Below are 19,923 nucleotides of genomic sequence, written 5' to 3'. Positions count from 1 at the left end.
AATACTAGAAAGTGATGAAGAGGGCGGTATTCTGTGATTGATAATGCCCAATTTGTCACATGACAGACATGTGGGACCAGCACTGTGCCGAGAGCCAAATGAGTCCACTCTAACATAATGAGTTCCATTGTCACAACAGACTTTTCTCACTGTTTTATTGGCCCCATTTGCAAGCCAAGGCTTTTAAGTTGCAGAGTGAACATAATAAGGCCCTGGCCAACAATAAACATCCACTTTCTGGGGCGCATAGAAACAGAAGAGTAGTCCACCCGTCCATCTCTGTCAAACGGTTATTTTGTAGTAGTGAGAGTTTTATAGAAACCTGGGGGGGAAATAAATTTTTATTTCAGAGCTATTGAGGGGAATACAAAGTAGGGATGTACGATATTGGATTTTTGGTTGATATCTGATATGCTGATATATTGAAACTCATTTGGTTGATAACCGATACCAATACCAATACCAATATCGAAACAATTTGGCCTTCTCTACTGTGGATTAAAATACTGCATTATCTTTGTCGATTGAGCCTGCCAGCAAAAGCAAATGCTAAAAAGGAGGATGAAAATGATGTAACACTTTCAACTTACATTATGTTTAATGTCAAATTTATTCATATTTGCTCCCTCTAAGACAATGACAGCACTCAAATTTGATATTGTGCTGTGCTGCAGGCATCATTGTCACTGGTTTGTCATAAAATCAACGCCTTTATATTGGTGAGTTACAGTGGTGGAGAAAGTACTCAAAAAAATTACTTAAGTAATAGTACAAATACACAGACAAAAATGTACTTAAGTAAAAGTCAAAGGACCACATTAACATTCTACTTTAGTAAAAGTAAAAAAGTACTGGCTTTTAAAAATACTTAAGTATTAAAAGTAAAAGTACTTGCTGAATGCATTGCCTAATCACTAATATCATTAAGTGAACTGATCATATTTAATTTTAATACATCGGTAATGTGCCATTTTAATGAACAATGCCACAGATAAAGCATGTTTTTATTGAGTTTACTCTGTAACATAGTTTAGACTTAGATATGTGATTCTATGCATCATAATTTCAGGGATGGAAACATCTCCTGTCCTAACATAACATGAACTTTACTTTTTTTGCCAAACATTTATTTTGAAAGAAATCCAACTGGCAGAGGAGGACATGGAACCAAGGAGCCTCGTAGCAGAGTTGTAGTCTAGACCACCGAACCCAAGACCAAATCAAAACCAGTACCCCATGCTACAAGACAATAAAATTAAGTGCACCTATCAAAATTGCTTCTCAAATTGATCTGAAAGATTTACTTTCCCATAAAAACACCTAGATATTAAATACATAGAGCTGAAATAAATTTAACCAGTGACAATTCAAACTCTTCTTCATTCTGTTTTGCTTTCATCTCTGTGCCACAATACACAGAGGTCTCCTGCCATCCCTAAAAAAATAACACCCTGGGCGATTGCCCATATTGCCAATGTCAGAAATTGCACCATTAAACATAGCAATTAACAACGCTCAACTATGAACACTGTCCAAGGCCCAATAAGCAAGAAGTAACCAGGCAGGAGGAGCACCGTGACTGTTCTCATCCTCCCTCCTGCTGCAACGTCTGCCACCATGACAGGTGACGAAAGTCAACACCTCCACACAGTAAATCAGCCATGAGTGACAACTTTTTTTCATCGCAGATGCAACATGTGTCTCTGTACAGCTAGCTTTGCTAGCATCACGTCCACGGATCTTACCTTTCTTTAAGCTTTCCTTCCAAGTGACGTTAAAAATTGGACGAAGTCCCCACCATCTGTGAAAGCGAAGCGCTGCTGATTTTACATGTCGCCATATCTTATGATTTATGCAGCGCTATTATATTACTGACGCTCAGAGGAAACCACTGCGCATGTCTTGGAGCTCCGCGTGCGAGTAAAGGTGGAGCCGATGGGTGACAACAGACACTAAGTCACGTTATTGCTTGGATTTTACGGCGCCACTTTAAGTCCCTGAACTTCACATTTTAACGGAAAAAAAGAGCAACGCGACTTGGATGTAACGAGTAACGAGACAGTTTGTAGAAATGTAGTGAAGTAGAAAGTACAGATACTTACTGTAAAATGTAGCGGAGTAAAAGTAGAAAGTACCCATTATTAAATCTACTTAAGTAAAGTACAGATACACGAAAATTGCGAGGACTGAGGCAAACGTAGAGGTCTATGTAAAATGATACAGGTTTTACGTGTGTGGGGTCGGTTGGACCCCTACGGAAGCGCATTGCTATCACGCAGGAAAAAAAAAATTCGAGCGCTATCACGTTATAACGTGATACGTATCTTGTTAAAACGTGATAGTTATCTTGTTAAAACGTGATAAGTATCTTGTATAAACGTGATAATTTTATGTCCAGGAAGTGGCGATATTACGCTAGGCTTTTACAGTGGCTAACATGAATTGGTCAGGTTTCCCTTCATGTTTGGTCTACACGGATACGGATGCTGCTTTGCACTGTGGTTAAAACCATTAATAGCATGCTACTCTGAGCAGGATCCTACACAGAACGGGGCTGCACAGAAGGAAACGTCAATTCGCTTCTCTAGCTGTGGCGGCGTTCCTGACTGTCTGGATCGGAGCTGAAGTTGGCTTCCGTTTGTAGCTTCTAATTCGGGAAATGGCTAAAGAGCGATTAGAACGGAGGCTCAGATGTATTTGCTGAACATTTTCTGTTCAGATTTCTTTTTTTTTAACAGTACACTTGCTGAACAACGGCAACGGCTGTTCGTAACCAAGCAACCGAAATCAACAGAAGGCTAGATAGTGGCAAAAGACAAAACTAGATCCTGTTAAGCATTCTTCAAAATAAAAGACTTCCTCTCAAGTTAAAATGCATCCCTGTAAACCACAACAGCCAAACAGAAAGGCAGGTGCTCTAGGACAAAAAAATGAAAGAAAACAGAAAGCTAAAATAATAGCAAATATTGTAAATGTGATAGTTCATTTAAAATGCATTCCAGATACAAAAAGGTTTTTAAATCTCTTATGTTTGAAGTTTCACAATTCAGATAAAGGTTTCACAAATCACAAACTAGGTTTGAAATATTCTGCCATTGGCGTAGAATAATCTACTCCAGATTTGAAGTGTCGATGTATGTTTGTTTTTAAAGCATACCAGGTGATTTCTTAACACTTGCATGTTAAATATAATTCCATGATTAGTTACTAATTTACAGGGCTGCACAGCTGGTGTAGTTGGTAGAGCTGATGCCTTGCAGCAAGAAGGTTCTGGGTTCGATTCCTGGCACAGGTCTTTCTGTATGGAGTTTGCATGTTCTCCCTGTGCATGCGTAGGTTTCCTCCGGGTACTCCGATTTCCTCCCACAGTCCAAAAACATGACTGTCAGGTTAAATGGCCTCTCCAAATTGTCCCTAGGTGTGTGTGTATCTCTTTGTTGCCCTACGACAGACTGGCGACCTGTCCAGGGTGTACCTCGTCTCTCGCCCAGAATGTCAGCTGGAGATAGGCACCAACACCCCTCCCAAGCCCACCAACGTACAAGGGTGTAAAGAAAATGGACGGAGTTACTTAATTACAGTCATATGTTAAGTATAATTTAAATGCTTATTATTTACTGAATGTAACTTGATTGTACGTAATTACAAAAAGGTGATGTGAAAAATAATTAAATTCAAAGCTTTATTTATGATTTATTTTGACAAAAAGGAAGAGAGAGGAAGTCTTTTATTTTGAAGAATGCTTAACAGGATCTAATTTTTTGTCTTTTGCCACTATCTAGCCTTCTGTTTATTTTGGTTGCTTGGTTACGAACAGCCGTTGCCGTTATGCGCCTATTGTACTGTTCAATAAAAATGTTTTACAGAAAATGTTCAGCAAATACATACAATATTCCTGATACTCCACCTTGGTTAAGTGGAAAAGCTGAAGTTGATTTAAGCTTATTGGAAAAAGGCAGACAAATATAAAAAAAAGAGATGGAAAGGTATATAAAGAAAGAATATGCTGAGTATTTACAAGTATATACAGATGTTTCTAAATTGTTAAATGGTAAAATTGGAATAGCATTTATAATTCCGGACTTAAGTATTATGAAAAATAAAAGAGTAACAGATAGATTGACAGTTTACACAGGTGAGTTAATGGCTATATTAATGGCTCTAGAATGGAGTGAGGAAACAAGAAAGAAGGAAATATTGATTTGTTCAGATTCAAGTAGTGTATTAATAAGTATTTTAGAACAGAATTCAGAAACAAGACATCATATTGGATATTAATCAATTTTTAGAATAAAAAAATATGGATCCCGGGTTAAGTTAATTTGGATTCCTGCTCATATTGGAGTAGTAGGAAATGAGTTGGCGGATAAATTTGCTAAGAGTGCAGCAAATGAGGTTAAAAGTATAAGTAAAATAAAGAAATGGCAGGAACTATGGGATAGAGAAGAAAAGGCAAGATTTTATTATAGCATTCAAAAAAAGTATGGGCATGTAGGGAAGGTAATAGGAATAAAAAAGAAGAGGATGTTGTATCCAGATTAAGGTTTGGGGATAGGGGGCTAAATAGTACTATGGAAATAATTAATAAACATAGTACAGGTTTGTGTAGTTATTGTGGAGAGTCAGAAACAGTGCAGCATATTTTTCTAGAACGTAATAAGTATAGTCGGGAAAGAGAGGTGTTAATCAGAGAGTTAAATAGAAATAAAAATAAATTAGATATTAAACATTTGCTGCAAAAATCGTCTGAGGATATAGTATTTAAAAGCATTTTTAGTTTTCTTAGGAAGTCAGGTATTATGGGAAGATTATAGAGGTAGAACATCAAATCTATACTCCAGTCTGGAAGGTGGCAGTAATGCACCTATAAGTCGTTTGCCAACAGCCATAAAACAAGAAGAAGAAGAAGAAGAAGAAGGTGTGGGATCAGCACATATTGGAGTAGAAGGAAACAAGAGGGCAGATAAAATGGCAAAGAGGGCAATTAAAAATCCTATTTGATTTACAGTTAAAATAAGTAAATCTGAAGGAAAGAGTATTGTTAAAGAGAAACTGATGAAAGTATGGCAAAAAAGGTGGGATGAAGATAAAACAGGAAGATGGTTTTATAAAATTCTGAGGATTGTAGGAGAAAGGAGAAATGGAAGAAGAAATAGAAAGGAGGAAAGAGTGATAACAAGGTTAAGATTTGGACATACAGTACTTGATTATACACTTTTTAAAATTCAAAAACATAAAACTGGCAAATGTGATTACTGTGATTAATATGAAACCATAGAGCATGTTATATTAGAATGCAATAAATATGAAAAAGAGAGAAGATATATGAAGAGACAGTTTGAAAGTATTAAGGAGAAGGTTAATGTATTAGATATATTGAGGAAGAGTTTAGGGAGTAAACGTATGCAAATAATTATTTGATTTCTAAAGAAAACTAAATTATTTAATAGAATTTAATTATACTAAGTGTGTTTGTGAGTGACGGCATGATATACAAAGTTGTGCACAAGTATGTGTTTTTACGCGTGAATGTGTGAATGTTTTTTTGGTTGGGTAAGAAAATCCTGCTTAAGATCAGTAGCTGTTAAAAATCAGTAGCTGTTAAAAATCAGTAGCTGTTAAAAATCAGTAGCACTGCTGGCGGACGTTTAGTGAATCATGGAGCAGAAAACTGACGTCTCCCCACATCCGTTGGGTGGCACAAGAACCAGTGTCAGCTAAGCGACCTGATTCTCTGGAACCAGGATCAGCTAAGCGACCCGATTCCCCAGAACCAGGATCAGCTTAGTGACCTGATTCTCTGGAACCAGGATCAGCTAAGCGACCCGATTCCTCAGAACCAGGATCAGCTTAGTGACCTGATTCCCCAGAACCAGGATCAGCTTAGTGACCTGATTCTCTGGAACCAGGATCAGCTAAGCGACCCGATTCCTCAGAACCAGGATCAGCTTAGTGACCTGATTCTCTGGAATCAGGATCAGCTAAGCGACCCGATTCCCCAGAACCAGGATCAGCTAAGCGACCCGATTCCCCAGAACCAGGATCAGCTTAGTGACCTGATTCTCTGGAACCAGGATCAGCTAAGCGACCCGATTCCTCAGAACCAGGATCAGCTTAGTGACCTGATTCTCTGAAATCAGGATCAGCTAAGCGACCCGATTCCCCAGAACCAGGATCAGCTTAGTGACCTGATTCTCGGGAATCAGTATCAGCTAAGCGACCCGATTCCCTAGAACCAGGATCAGCTTAGCGACCCAATTCCCTAGAACCAGGACCAGCTAAGCGACCCGTTTCTCTGGAATCAGCATCAGCAAAGTGACCTGTTTCTCTGGAACCAGTTTCAGCAAGGTGGCCAGTTTTACCAGAACAACCCGAGGGATACCAGCATGGATTTAGTGCATCCATTCTGGTATCCAGTACCTCAGAGTACCTGTTCGGTACATGGTTCTGAAAACTGTACCTACCTTTTTGCAGACCTTTCCGAGAGCTGAATCTGGTCCCTGGATCTCCTGGTGCTCCTCAGTCGGCTGTCGAGTCAATCTTTCCCTCAGCCCAACACTTTCAGACATTAAAGTCTTGTTTTGTTGTCTAAGGTAGTCAATCTCCTCACAGTCTCTGCTATACTGGCTCCGGATATCGCCCAACTCCTCTGAAAGACTCTGCAGGTCTTCGGATCGCCTTTGAAGGCACAGATATGCCCTTTTCAAATTCTTCCGAAGCCTCATGAGTCTTTTTTTTAGAGCCAGTCGAGCTTCATCCAGGTAACGCACTTCAGCTCTCATGTCCTCATGTTTGAGCTGTGTTCTTTCCAGCTCTACACGAAAACACATGATTTGAGCTCTAAGTGCATCGTTCTCACTTGCTAACATGTCACAGTTAGCTCGCAAGACCGATTGCCTGGATCTCCTACCAGGTTTGGAGCACTCAATGGTCCGTCGGAGATCCTCCACCAACTGCCGGAGTTCGTTGTTTTCCATCTCCAATTCTTCGGGGGTCGTGTCCTCAGAACTTCGGTCCGTCGACAGGCTAGACTGATCTTCATCCCTACATCGATAACAGCCACTGTATGCCATGTTTTAAATGAAATCGTGTTTTATAAAAACAGAATAAAACAGCAGGACTTTCAACTTTGTTCGCTTGTAGAACAAATGAGTTGCTCTGGAATTTTGGAATAAAGGGAGTGATGTCAGTGATGTCACAGACAATGAGTGACATCACTGTCAAGAGAATGAGTGACATCACTGGTTCAGGTCAAAGCTAGTAGAAGCCTGTTTTGTGTGGGTGTATATCCTGTATTTGATGCATTGTGGGGACTATTTTCCTGGCACATATTGCATTGTGGGGACTCACTGCTCCCAAAGAAGAAATGCTGTTTTTGGGTTTGGGGTAAGGTTTAGTTCCAAGGTATGAATTAAGTTTTGGTCAGAGTTTGGGTGAATGGAAGTCAATGGAAAGTCCCCGCAAAGATAGCGAGACAAAAGTGTGTGCATGTGTGTGTAAGTGTGAGTGAATCCCTTCATTGAGCAGCCAGAAGTAGACTGTAAGGAAATCAATGTTCCTCTACCAGAGCTGTCTTCTCGACAGTAGAGGGACTGTCCTGTTTCCTGCACCCCAGAGGGAGAGGGTGTGTGTGCGTGGGCGTGTGTGTATGCGTGTGTGTGCGTGTGTGTGCGTGTGTGTGTGTACTTTGGCTGCTTTCTCACTTTTAGTCCAGCAGTTGAACATTTTTAGTGGTGTGATGCACTAAAAAAATGGTCAGGTATGGGGGAAAAAAGAAAAATTCGAAGGATTGATGTCTGCTGCGTCAATCATTTCCGTGATCATAGGTATATAACGGCAAGTAGTTTACTTTTGCAAACGATTGTGAAAGACAGGGTTGCTCTCGGGAGCTCACTGAAATCCAGAGTAGCACCGACATGATAAATCCGACTAATCGTATCTTACACAAACCCCTTCACACCTAGGAACCTACCACTTAGTGACTGCAGTCATTGAGTGGTCAGAAATAATAATTGTCTGCACCATTAAACATAGCAATTAACAACGCTCAACTATGAACACTGTCCAAGGCCCAATAAGCAAGAAGTAACCAAGCAGGAGGAGCACCGTGACTGTTCTCATCCTCCCTCCTGCTGCAACGTCTGCCACCATGACAGGTGACGAAAACAAAGAGCAATGAGCATGCTCTGCGTTCCTACGTTCTTGTTTTATTTATTCACCAATTAAATATAAAGATATTTTAATGAAATAAAATAGCTACTGCAGTGTACGCAGAGCATTACAAGAACAAAGAACGGCTCTCAGTGAGGCTTCAGCACTATAGGACTTGGTCAAGATCCGTCCAGAAGAATCGGATCGTCCATGAATGTCATATTACTATATTGCACTTTGGTCACAGGTTGTCCCATATATGCAACACCTCAGTCAACACCTCCACACAGTAATTCAGCACATGAGTGACAACTTTTTTTCATCGCAGATGCAACATGTGTTTCAGTAAATACAGCTAGCTTTGCTAGCATCACGTCCACGGAGCTTACCTTTCTTTAAGGTACCTTTCTTCCTTCCAAGTGACTTTAAAAATTGGACGAAGTCCCCACCGTCTGTGAAAGCGAAGCGCTGCTGATTTTACATGTCGCCATATCTTATGATTTATGCAGCGCTATTATATTACTGCTCAGAGGAAACCACTGCGCATGTCTGGAGCTCTGCGTGCGAGTAAAGGTGGAGCCGATGGGTGACAACAGACACTAAGTCACGTTATTGCTCGGAGTTTACGGTGCCACCTTAAGTCCCTGAACTTCACATTTTAACGGAAAAAAAGAGCAACGCGACTTGGATGTAACGAGTAACGCGACAGTTTGTAGAAATGTAGTGAAGTAGAAAGTACAGATACTTACTGTAAAATGTAGTGGAGTAAAAGTAGAAAGTATCCATTATTAAATCTACTTAAGTAAAGTACAGATACATGAAAATTGTACACTAAGTACAGTAACGAAGTACTTGTACTTCGTTACTTCCCACCACTGGTGAGTTATTGTGACTGAATGGCCGATGTCTGATATTAAATATTACAGCTAATATTGGCTGGCACAGATATCGTGCATCACTAATACCAAGCCGTTAGAATCTTTGTGCTTGCTGTTTATTTTGTGTCCTCCTACTTTCCTGACTTTTAGTCTGAAGTGTTGCAGATCAGTTTCCTGCATTGTAAGCATTTTTTTTTATATTCTGTAGTCTAGTCAATTTATTCATGATTTATATTAACTTGTACACTCTGGTTTTATTTTCTCTTTAATTATATAGAGGATGAACCAATTTAATTTAACTTCGTTATACTGTTTGATTAAATAGTGAGAGAGAGGTGATTCACTTTGGTGACCCATTGAAGGAAAAAACCTAAAGAGTAGAAGAAGAAGTTATGTTGTTTGCTTATGACTCACTACACCTCACTTTATGATTGTGTCAGTAGTTTTTACACACAGGTCAGAGAAAATAGATGCTGCATCAATTTACAGTCATGATAAAAGAAAGAAATCACACCTTCTGTCAATTCTGTGCTACACTTCAAAAACACAAAATATTACTAAGTAATTTTGGTCTAATTTCAAGTGCAATATGTTTTATAATAAAAGTGAGAAACGACCAAGTAAAACTGGACATTGTAAAAAATCTGACTTTTTTTATGGCTACATAGAATGTGTCATTTTGAAGAGGACAGCTGCAAGAAGTGTACTGTAAATTTTATGTCATCTTGACCTCATTCAGACACTTTTATTTGGAAGGACACGGATACTAGTGGCTCCATAAATGTTTCGAACCACAAAAAAATTGTTGTTTTTCCAAGATTGGGAAGCAAAGCAAGACAATTTCTGGTATGACATGGATTTTCTCCTGCTGAGCAGTTTACCATAGGAATTGTCTCTTCTTCAGGCTGGAAGCACACAGGCTGTTGAAGTGCGTTGTCGAACAGTTTCCCTGCTGGGCTTCATCACAGCGATATGTGCCGTTTCTTCATGCATTCCTGATTTCAGCTACAAACATGTTTACATTATTTTCCACTTGTGAAAAAGCAGAGCTCCCAGTCATTCAGCGCTGTACCTGGTAATGTTTTATGTATGTTGCCTTTGAGGACTGAGAATCCAGATAATACTGGCATCTGATTGGCTGAAATCTGAACTTGTATGGAAATCTGAACAGTGAGAAAAATAAGTATGAAACTGGGTAGTGTTTTTGTTTTTTCTTTAGGAAACATACAGGGCTATTGACGTTCATTCAAAGGTATATATCAGGAAGAACCCAAATAATACATGCACACAATGAAATAGAAGCAAATAAGTCTAGATGAATATACATATAAAAAATATCTGGAAAATGGCTTATAAATTAAGAACACAGCTGAAATTGGTCAGTATTTGGAAGCAATAACAATCACTGTGAGAATCAGTTAATGCATCCTGGTTTAATTCTATTTGATTGCCTATTAAATGGTTTCTCATTGCACAAGAAGCATCTCATAATGGGTAAAAGCATATTACCCATTATGAGGAACATAATGAGTAACATACTAATTGCATCAACTACACATGTACTCTTTTTTCCCTTGGGGTTTACCACTGGAAGTGGAAAGAAGTTCTTTCTACCCTGAAACACCAATGACCACTCAGAGAGTAGAAGCACCTGGAATTTGCGCAAACAATACAGGTTTTCTTTGACAACAACATAAAATTCACTCATCCATGATGGCCGAAACGCATTCAGTTTTGGACAGGTTAATGAATTATTAGTACAATATCATCTTGAACTGATGTCTTTGAATGTTAAAGCACACAGTATGCTATGAGGAGAAACAACAATTCACTTCCCTCCAAAAACACATAGTACCAGGATTGACGTTTGGCAGTAGAGTTGTCTTTTTGTGTGGCATCCTGGTAGACTTCACACAACTGAAGAGAGGAGGAATAGAGAAATGTACCCGGGGATTCTTGATGAGAATCTACACATGAAATAAGGGTGGACCTTTTTTTCACCAAGACTAATAAAGAATGATAGAAAATAAAGTTACTTGAATCCAGAGACTGAAGATCAGATTTCACAGAAGAAGCTTTCAGAAACTCTAAGTTTTGAATATATTTTGCACGGGAGTGTGGTTCAAAATCCTTGTCACTAGACAGGAGATGCTTTAAGGTTTTCAAACTCAGAAAATACTTTCCAACAATGTTATACGTAACCCAATATATCGCCAATACCCCCATAACTTCTGTCAGTACATTCCTTCAATATGTACTTTATTTTCTCTAATATTAGAAAACAATTGTGTCCTTTAACCAACTTGATACAGAATGAGAATTCTGGGTTGACGTCTGGCCAGCAAACATGTGAAGGCTTACACAGTTTTAATATTGAAATGATGAAGTTGGTTACGATTACCCCACATCCCCCTCACCATCTTCTCCCTTACAGCCTCCTCATTATCCTCCCTGCGCTTCCAATCTTGATTAAAATCAAGATAATTCATTGGCGTAATGGACAGTGAAAGCCCATCTGAGTTGCCAGAGATATTATTGGACATAATTGTTTTAATGCAGAGCCATTGAAATATTATAGCACACCAAAAACTGCATGCAAGCAGTCATCTAATCACCAATTGTTCTCGGCAAAAAACTTTCTATTTAATTTTTGGGCCAGTCGACATCTTGTCTCGTCTTACTGTCTTTGCGTTCAGGGCTGTTTGTACATATTGCTTTTAGTGTACCAATCTCCCCTAGACCCACTTCAGATCTGTTTTCCTTCTTTATCCTCCTTTCTTTCCATTTTCCTTTTGTACTGACACAGCTGCTGCCACCACCGGTCCTCAGCTCTCTCCTCCCTGTTGGGTCTGTAAAATTACCGTGACCCTACCGGTGCCTTTTGGGATCTCTCTTCATTACTGGCCCTCGCAAGACCCCCCACGCACCCCACCTCTTATTTCGACACAGCCGTCTTCACTTAGGCTTGGTACGGAAGAAGGATCCAGCCGAATGGCTTTCTGTCTCCCCCTTTATCCAAGAAATTTGGCATCCAATTAAAATGAAATGGAAAGCCCTCCCCAGCCCCTTTCACAAAGCCTCACACCACACTACTCCCATGATGCTCCAGATGAGCCACCTATTCAGGACCCTCTAAAAACAAGGCAGCAAACAATGGCCGTTGTGTAGAGCATTTACCTTCTAATAACAATCTAGTGTGTACTAAGCCTTTAGTTTGCTCAAACTCATCCTAATGTTTGTTCATTTTAGGCATATTTCAGCTTTTAAGTCACTATATATAAACGTCCATCATAAAATGGTTGCGTCTACCAACATCATCTTTCCATTATTGCCCGCTGGACCACTTGCTATGAAGTAACTGTCGAGCAAAGTGGTTTAAATAGAAATTTGCCAAAGTAAGAAATGTAGTTTGTTGGCAGCGTCCGTGCAACTCAATAAACCAGCACGATCCCGACTCACCTAATTGCGAGAGCGGCCACTAAAAAAATAATTAAAAAGAGAAATTGTATTTGATTACAATTGGATTCAGATCCACGGGGGCGCTCTCATTTAAATTCAGGCAACTGCTATTATTTCAACAGGGGTAACGTTCAGTGACTGACCTTCACAGTTTGAAAGATGGATTAAATGTTCGGCGCAATGGAAAGCAGACTGTCCGCCCACTTAATAAGCTCAAAATGATGATTAATCTGCGAAAAGCACCGCAGAGCTCCTTTTTAATGCATGGTTAAAGACCCTGGATTCAGCTGGGACCGTCGTCTCGGCGGGGCCGCGCACTCATCCTTCAGGATTGGCTGTTCAGAATTACCTCCCGTCAACAAAGACAGAAGGCAAAAAAAAAAAAAAAAAAAACGGTGTCCCTCTGTGTCAGAAACACAAAACCAAGTGCTACCCTCAGTAAGAACCCCCTCCTAAAGTACGCTTTTGTGTTTAAGTATTTTGTTTCTGTACATAAGCAGACAGAAACAAAATACATCTCAGATCTTAAAATGTTGTCTGGATAGTCACAGCTGATGATAACTTAATTTGCTGTCATCTCTCCCCGGTTTGAACCTCCGGCTCTCTAGCTTATGAGCAGTCTGCTCCTGTTTCTGCTGTTATTGATGAGGCTTGAAGAAAAAAGGTCTTGAGCATTTCTGTCCACTTTGTGCCTTGCTTATTGACCTGGTGATTGATTTAGGGCCTCATAATTAGCTAGCCTAATTTAATTAAAGTGCAATTTCACATTACAGTAGGCAAAGGGAAATGCAGCTGTGTCACTGATAGATCAGCTTGTGCTTGCTATAAAACAGGCATGTGTGTTCCACCTCCTATGGTTTCCACACACACACACAAAGAAAAGTAAAATCATAGGCGTAAGAAGAGATATACTACAATGTATCCATCTTACATTAATCCCTACACATCTCACTGCTCAATGCTGATGTGGACAAATCCAACCTCACTTCTCTGATCTAATTTTCTTAACAGCATTAACTGTGTGTCCCCATAACCCACTTCAAGTACATTTCTGTCAGAGTGCAACATCAATGAGTCCATGGCCATTCCTTTTTAAAGCGAAATGAAAACGGAAAGGTTTAAAGTTCTGGTTTTCTGTTGACTTTAACTGAGAAATTTTACGGGTAGTTAGAAATACTTAAGTTTTTGTCTGTCTTCTGACTTCATTTACACATTGATAAGAGAGTTGCTCATTTTTAAAGAAGAACTTGTAAGCATTTTTAACTACCATCAGATGAAAGAAAATGCTTGTTGTAAAATTTTCCAATTATAATTCAAAAAATGAACTCTGAATGTTGGTGGAAAAAACCCCACTGGACTGATGTGTGACATAAGCATTCTGTATTTAAACAACGAGCGAATGAATATGGGTACCATGTGGCTCAGTTCATTGCAATTAATTTCTCCAACCGGTCAGAAAACGCTACTTTAGTTTCATTGTTCAGCTTTCCTAAAGATAAAAAGATTTAGATAAGTAAGCTCAGAATTAAAAATTACTATCCAGGCTTACAAAAAAGGCAAATGGAGGTGAAGATATCACCACAGAGAACGAAACGGAAAGAGTGGCTTACCTCAGGAGAGAACATCTTGATGTCATACAGATAGCTCTATGTGCTGCACATAACTACCAGAATAGAAATTTCTATCAATATGTATATAAATTGTACATAACAAATGTTGGTCAGTTCTCACCTTTCCAATTCCCATCTCAGTTGCTATGCATGTCGTCTTGTCAGCCATGACGCTCCTGATCATCTGAATCCAAATCTGAAGAGTTTTCACTTGATTCTGGACATCCAGCTGTCGGTTCAGGCTGCAGATTATTTACACCCATAAAGTCTTGGGGTATTTCTTCATACACAACAAAAGCTGCTTATTACATTTGCACTAACAACCAGTTTTAGTGGCTGGCTGAGGCAAAATGACGTCATGAAAGCAGGACTGTAGTGAAAGGTAACTCCATCCTACAAAATCAAACCGCTTTGGCATTTATTGACAACAATGGTAAAAACTGGATCTTTAAGTTTAAGGTTTAAGAAATGGGTCACTGTAATGTGTTTTACTAAATGATTTTCAGGCAACACCAATATTTTCAGATTTGATTTCAGTTCTCTCTTAAATCTTTGTTGAGTAACAACCTCCGCACTGAAGACTACTGAGGTTTGGGATGAGTAAAACTGAAAATCATCCATTTCTGGTTATGACTGATGACCATGTATAGGTTATGCTGGATAAGTTCTTAGGAGTTGAAAAGTAAAAGATTGTATTTAAAAGGAATCAGCAGGATTTTAATGAGCCTGCTATATATTTTTTTACTTCAAAACCTGTAACAATTTAAAACGTAGACACCTTTAAATGGTGCTGCTTTTATTTTCTAAAAGATCTGCAGCTTCCATTTCAAAAGATGGTCTATGGTGGTATTAGACAAATTAAATATTTCTTAAACGTTGAACAATATGAATTACCATTGCTAAAAAAGCCACGTTTTATTACAAAGTCTTATCACTGGCTTTGCCTGTCATTCTTAAGATGCTAAGTCTGATATGAAAGTACACCAAAGCTATTTTGGCCTCTCTGCTGACAAGTTATTAATTGCATTTTAGAGATTGTGCGGTTAGGGTGAAGGTCATTATGACCCTCTCATTTTCCTCAAAGCAGTTTAACTCTCTACCCTGCCTTCAATAATGCACATCTATTGCCTACATAAATGTAAATAAAATGTCTCGCGACCGTATTTATGGCAATGTATTGGTTGTCTTAATGGGGATGGAGTCCAGTGAACTGGGGTCCAGTAAAGGGGGTAAATGGCCCCTTGACATGTTAAAGCTTAGCTGTTGGGTCCAACCGACATGTCAAATCTTATCAACAAACATAATTTGGGCCCAATTTGGCATGGGGAAAAAAGAAAAATGCATCCGTAGCCTTAAACAATTCAGAGTAGACGGTTGCACGTATTCTGGCTTACATAGGTGGCTTGTGAAAACTCCATTAGGAATCAAATTAAGTTAAGAAAGCTTTTTGTCCAACACCATAAAGCTTCTTTTAAGAGCCAAGTAAAAACAGTAAGCTTCTGGCTCCGGTTAAGATGGAAAAGCATTGGTTAATGTCTGAAGGTCAAATGAACATTAATGGTACTATTAGGAGTTATTACTGCCGGTTTGTCTTTGTATAGCAATGCCATTGTGCAATGCAGCAGCGCAGTGAACTTCAATTGGGTCCTGCAGGTTGTTCGGCGTTCAGCTAAACTGCATTTAGCAAAAGTAATTGGGGCGCAATTAAGGCTCCTCAGACTTTCTTTTTTTAGCGACAGGAAGAACCTCAGCGTCCACTTTTTCTTGGACTCGGCCAAACTGCGAACAAAATCTTTCTACTACACGTTGCCAACAACATGTAAAGAAACAACTGTTACCTTTGGCCGGTTGAATGTTGCCATAAGGGGTGTACGTTCTTTTCAGTAATTAGCATTCCGTAGTTCAAGCAGTTCAGACGTTTGCTTTTATAAATGCTGGACTCTTTACTTTTGCGGGACAAATAACATTCTGGACTTACTCAAAAAGTAAATAATAAAAAAAAGAGACTTATTTTCCATGTTGAGATATTATTAAATGTTCAGCTCAGGTAGAAATTGCTGTGGGAACAAAGCACTCGTTGTTGTGTATGGGGGGAATGTCTGTTCCACATATAAAGCTGTCACACAGATGTGGGCCCCAGATCGGAGCCCAACAACACTATTCAGTCTGACCTTTGAACCTGTCCTTGTTAGCCTCAGACGTCAAAGATGGGCTCAGGAGAAACCCTCCTGCCCCCTCCACCTATTTCTCCCCACAGCTACATGTTGTACCTGCCTATAAGCGCACACACCCATGCACACGCACACACACATGCACGCACGCACGCACGCACGCGCACACACACACACCCGCACACACACACGCACGCACGCACACGCACGCACACACACACATGTATGGTACAGTAGGACTTTAAGGGGGTAGTTGGTGATGGGGAAGGACAGCTCCTCAACACTCTCCCTTTACCTCAGCCTTTAAAAGCTGTGTGTGCATGTGAGTGCGTGCACGTGTGTGTGCGTGTGCACGTGTGTGTGTGTGTAAAGTATCTCCCCAGTCTCCCAACCAAACAGCTGCTACCTCTCTGTTCCTTTTAGTTCCCTCAACAGTCTCCAACCTGCCGGTTTATTTGAAGGTAACAAGATTCTGCACTTAGCAGCTGCCTCTCCTTTATATGGCTACAGTTTCTTTTTTTCTGTTGTTTCTAATATTGCATGTAAAAAAAAAAAAAAAAAAAATCTGAAAACCAAGTGTTAGTGTCAACATTGTTCATGGTTGATTTACTTCTTTTTTTCTTTTTTTGGCTTCCTTCCTGATATAGGCTACATGCGAGCATACGTTTCTGGACAACGTATCCTCGTTTCTGTACAAGTATCTGAAGCTTCTTGCACAACCTTCTATTCATTCCTGATTTACAGACACTGAAGAGAGAAATGTGTTATAAGGAGTATGAGGTGCAACCAGTTAAAACTACTGTCACAAGTTGCGTTTCCATTAACTATAGAATTGAGCTAATTGAAATTACAAAAATAAATTTGCTCAATGGAAACATGGCAATTGTGAAAACCCTCGCTTTTTTCGCTTGGATGAGGTGATTTTTCAGCCGTATCGAAATAGATGTATTTTGCAAAACTGCAATGGAAACACTTTTTCCACATCGCACAAATCAAGTGATCAACTACCGGATGTTACTAATGGCGAAAACAGCGAAGACGATGACAGGAAGTGGTAGTAGGATAATGTTTTATCTATTTTTTGTGGACAATGTGTAGCTGGCTCCACCAGAGCTCGCAGCATCACGTAGTTCCTAAATGTTGTCATTCAAACGTGTTGAATCCATTTATCTTTTGTAAAATCGTCAGCTACAATTCCCCCAAAACACCCCATACGTAGTCGCTCCCAAGTGTAACTTATTCATGTGTTGCTCTAACACCTGGATAAGACACAGATGTCTCCTCTGATGGCTGATAGATGATGAGCGCTAGCACCTTGGCCATGAACATAAATCATGTAACCATTTACATCCATCGTTGCCATTATTTTTAATGACTTATTGCACCAACAAGCTCATTTACATGCGATTTTCATTTAATTTCTTACTTAATGTTAACACCTCAAAAATTTTGTTTTTTTGACATCAGCGGAATAACAACAAAAATTTAAGCACATTTGTAACGGAAATGCAACTACAGTTTCCCATGCTGCCATGTTTACTGGTGTTATGGTTAAAAAAACAACAACTATAAACTATACTTTAGTATTAGTAGAAATTAAGAAGCTTTATGTCCTGTGATGTATTTGAAGCACCTGCCTCGATTCAGCATAAGGTGTGAATATTGAAATGTTGTGGAATTCACCGTGTTCTGTGGCATCATGATCAGGCACCTTACTTTCTCTTAAAGTCACCATCCCATTTTATTTATTTATTTATTTATTTATTTATTTATTTATTTATTTATTTATTTATTTATTTATTTTTCATATTATAACACCAACTCTCCTCCTGGTGAAGAAATGTCAATTCTCTTTTCGTAACAGGTTGTTTTCTGGCCTATAAACAGAACCTTTGTTTTCACAGAGATCTGATGTTAGAAGATTCATTAAACCGTATATCATATCTTGTATGTCAGTTTGTCATCACTTCTTTTTGTGTATCTTTCAAAATGACAGTGGCACCCACAGGTAAATTAATTAACCTTGTAATATGCCTTAGTGAAGTTCTTAATATTATTTGGAAGGACACGTTTCTGGTTCTGCTGGACTCTCCTTCCACCTTCCGGGATCTGAATCTTTGCTGCCATAAGAGTAGGAGAGAGAGATAAAGAGGAAAAAATTGGAGGAGGGATAGATGGACGCAGCAAGAGGGCAAGCTAGGGAAAGAGCAGCAGGAGAGTTGAAAAGCCTTGTTGCATCCCCACTTCACTGGTTACCAAAGGATCAACAGGGTGCTAAAAGCACTCAGGGGAGGAGGAAGTGGATGGGTTTTAGAGACGGGGGGGATGGAAGAGGGGATTCAGAGTGATGGGAAGATGAAGAAAGAGAGCATAAAGTGAGAATAAATTGGGAGGGAGATGTGTGTTTAGCTTGTGTCTTTCCTCTACTGTCACTCAGGGCTGAACTTTGCCACTGACTCAAGGACAGTCGGTAAGGGGGGGCTAGCTCCAGATATAAATTGCCCGTCACTCCCCTGATCACAAATAATATGGCTTCTGCAGTATTTTTTTAGAGGCATAGTGTGAGGAGTTTTGCAGCCATTTTAAAGACCATTCATGTTGTTCCATTTATTACGATTTATATTCAACACAAGTTGGGTTTACTAAAAACTAGTTAACTGATTTGTGTGTTTGTTTGTTGTAGTTTACTTCCAAATTTTTGCCAAAATCCTCTTTTTTTTTTTTTTTTTTTTGTGGTTCATTATTTAAACACAAACACAGTCAGACAATTTACAACTACAAAGATATTAAAAAGTTTAATGTGGGTCTCCAAAATATCAGAAATGGGTCAGATTTGCCGATTGTGTATATGACATGCGAACACAAGGCGGGAATAACTATTGAATGGAATTGTGAAAACCATCTAACCCCAACCCGACTGTTTGTCATTGCACATTTCTAGTTGTTGTTGTTTTTTGTTTCTTTCTTGCATTTGTGCAGGACAAAACACCGGCATAAACACTTGCAACGCGTTCTCGTAAACTAGCAGCTAAAATTGATGCAACACAATGAAGTAATTACATGTGCCATGCAAATCAGCTTGGGTTTATCCGCCCTGAAACGGCAACTATTTACCTTGTTTTTTATCTGTCTTTTTTTTCTTTTTTTTTTCCCACAATTTGTTTTCACACTCTCAATGTATTCTCAGCTCTTTTTACTCTTTTTCTTTTTACTTTATGCACTATTCATGCTGTATTTATTCTTTTGTGGGAGGCTTTTCTACTTTGAGTCTCTCTCCTCCCATATTTATGTATCAGTTGCTAAAGGTGGTATAAGAAGTTCACTTTGAGGAAGAAAAAAATAAAATCTATCCTTTCGCCTGGGGGCGGGGGTATTTTCATAAAAAAAAAAAAAAAAAAAAAAGCTTTGTGGATAACGGGCCCTTTCAGACACCCGCAACCTTATCTGACATGTAATTAAAGGGAGGGGTCACCGGCTGACTGACTCATTTTCATATCGGATGGTTAGAGAAAGGAGGTAGACAGGGCCAGCAGGACGAGGTCTTTTAAGGTGTGCGGCTGATGAAATTTTCATGCCCTCTCCCTTTCTTCTCACCAGCAGACTGTAATAAATAAATGGAAGACAGAGTCTCACTGTGGCACCTATGAGTGTCTG

The 19,923-nt window shown here is 39.3% G+C and overlaps 1 protein-coding gene across 2 annotated transcripts in view; it reads left to right on the top strand.

The window, feature by feature from the left end:
• Window positions 1-19,923, top strand: part of LOC103482325 (partitioning defective 3 homolog) — a 388,210-nt gene that overhangs the window by 143,108 nt on the left and 225,179 nt on the right. The window lies entirely within an intron of this gene.

This window comes from Poecilia reticulata, chromosome 20 (assembly GCF_904066995.2).
Source record: "Poecilia reticulata chromosome 20, P_reticulata-male-v2, whole genome shotgun sequence".
Taxonomy (NCBI): domain Eukaryota; kingdom Metazoa; phylum Chordata; class Actinopteri; order Cyprinodontiformes; family Poeciliidae; genus Poecilia; species Poecilia reticulata.
The sequence above is the reverse complement of the archived record's forward strand: the minus strand, read 5'-3'. Positions and strand labels throughout refer to the sequence as shown.